Here is a 2,723-nt window from a genome sequence, read left to right on the forward strand (position 1 = left end):
GCAGCCAAATAAAGTTTAAAAAAAAAAAAAAAAAAAAAAGAGGAAAGAAAGATAGAAAGAAAGGCAGCCTGGCAAAGCTGTGGAACAGGTGAGCCATGGGCTGGTGTGGGTGGGGGGAAGGGGGACTTGCCCTGGGGAGGGGAGTGTCTGCCCACGTGCCTGGGCACCAGTGACAAGGGGGCCTGGGCCATGATGAGGCCAGTCCCTGAGTCCCACTGGTGTCTCTGCTGAGCTCTTAGAGGCCCAGTTCCTCTCTGAGGGACAGCTCTGCTCTGCCCGCCCAGCCCCCACTCAGCACCTTGGCCAACAGGGCTGGGAGCTCAGGAGGGGCCCCCACCGCCCCAGAGGGCCGGAAGGCTGCCTATGGGTGCTGTCCCAACCCTCTCCTTTCTCTCACCTCCGAGTTAATGGTTAACTCTTCCCCGTCCCCAGCAGTGTCGGCAGCAGGCTTAGAGGGCTTGGTAAATATGCCAAGATGGGGGCAGCAAAAGGGGACCCCAGGAGCCCAGAAGTGGCTGAAGCCCCTCCACCAGCCCCAGGGACCCAAGCCGGACAGGAACCTTGTCTGCGGTACCAGCTTCTTGTCCCCCAGCTCAGTGAGGACCCGGCTAGGATGTCGCAGTCCCTGAACACTTGTCCTTGTGTGTGATGCCTCAGGAAGCAGCCCAGAAAGCCCCAGCACCAAGCTGTGCCCTCTAGGGCCAAGCCAGCAGGAAAGCTCCATAGCCACTGAGCTCTCAGTATTCTTTGTTATTATTAATATGAAGATATAATTCACATGCCGTAAAATCCACCCTTTCAAAGCATACAGTTCAGGGTATCTTATATCACAGCATCTGTTCTAAACCAGCAGTCAGCCATGGGTCAACACCAAATGCCCCAGCAGGAGACCATATGGACGCAAAGAGAAGTGCTGTTTGATCTGGTGCATTCATACTTGTCGGTTCCTTCTTCTCAAGACGACACTTCGATCTTTCTATAGCTGACAGTCTCCTTCCACTGGGCTGGCCCGGTGATTCCAACACACCTTCCCTGGGCTACAAAGAAGTCACTGCCTGCTCTGAGCTGGAGCCCTCGGCCATCTGACACCCAGGCTGCGTGACAGACCTCCTGGCCTGAGATTCGGGCAGAAGACCTGTGAGCCCGAGCCCCTAGGCACCCACTGTCTGCTTAAGGTTTTCCAGAGTCAAGGAGCACTGGCAGGGGTAGGTCCAGTTTTGTGGGACCTGAAGTTTATATAATTTGGGGAGATCCTCTTTAGGAAGAAGAATGAAAAATGGCAAAGAGAAAGAGAGGTCTAGAGTCTTCGAAGGGGCTTGTTCAAGTGAGCACCTCAAGGCATAGGCTTCATTAACTTCCCAATCAATCTGCATCTGAGCATCATCACCTCAAAGAAATAGCGCTCTGGGAGGTGCCATGATTCAATTTGGGCTCATCCTTGTTCTCCCTGACAAAGCTTGGAGCTGGGGATCAATGAAGCTGCAGTTATTCCAACCCCAGGGCACAAGGAATGGCTGCTTCTGGGTCCCCTTTCTTACTGCATCCCTCCCGCTGGGGCAAAGGTGACCACTACCAGGGGCCTGGAGTTCCAGTGGGGAGATGTCACCATAGCTCCTGTACAACAGGGCTGACCAGCGTGCAGAAGACCAGACCCATGGCTGGTCCATGTCCACCTGCTGCTCTCACCCACCAAGCAGAGCTCCAGCCTCCTGCCAGAGTTGGTGTCGCTACGGGGTGGGGTGGGGACACATGGACATCTGCAGTTGGTTGGAGAGCCACGAGACTTGACGGTGCAGGGCCTGACTATCTGCTTTCGATTCTGAGCTGGCCAAAAGTCACGAGCTGTCCTCCGATAAACTCCTCTTGTTGAGTCCAAAGGCTCCTACCTGGGGCCACATTCCAGGTGTGGTTGGGCAACAATAGACAGTTCCCTGCCTCAATGTGGCTTCTTTTCCAGCTCCAGAAGGCCCTGCCCCATCCCTCCTCTGCAGGCTTCGCTTGCTTGACGCAATGTTCTGTGGAAATCCTCACAGCTTGTTGCATCAGTGGCAAAAACACCAAAATCGTAACCGTGGAGTGACTTAACTGCACAAGCCACAGTTGAGGTTCACTGTGAAAAACTACAGCAACCTTCTCGAAAATAAAAATGATCCTCCTTCCCAGAGAATCTTCTCTAAGGCTTGGGTTCTCTGCCTCAGCAAAACTGACTTTTCTTTAACCTATTTCACGGTGAGTGACCTGGCCATCACTTCATTGGTTCATTCATTCATGTTACAGATGTTTACTGAGTGCCCTCCTTGTTCCCAGCACTGGGGTGGGCACTGGGGATCCAGGGATGAACAAGGCAAATTGTGTGTCCAAACATCCTTATGCTCCCAGCACCTCTTTTATCATTATATCCCATCCTGAGCTGAACACAGGGATGGTCAAAGATGTTGACTAAATGAGAACTGGCTCCAGTCTACCTTCCTGGCTCTGGATTCCACCATTTTCCTTGCACACCCAGCCATACAAGCAATGGCTCTGTGGTTCCGAGGGCACTGTGGTCTCTCTCAGCAACGGGCCTTGGCCCACCCTATTCCATTTCTCTGGAATGCCTTTCTCATTTCCTTTCTCTTCCCTTGGACTGTTTAGCTCAAAAGCTAAACATCAAAACCAAGCTTGAGCATCACTTATTCCTGTAGCCTCCCCCTCCACAGCATCCTGTGTGTTTCCCAGGACAA

This window comes from Bison bison, unplaced genomic scaffold (assembly GCF_000754665.1).
Source record: "Bison bison bison isolate TAMUID 2011002044 unplaced genomic scaffold, Bison_UMD1.0 scf7180017864384, whole genome shotgun sequence".
Lineage (NCBI taxonomy): Eukaryota > Metazoa > Chordata > Mammalia > Artiodactyla > Bovidae > Bison > Bison bison.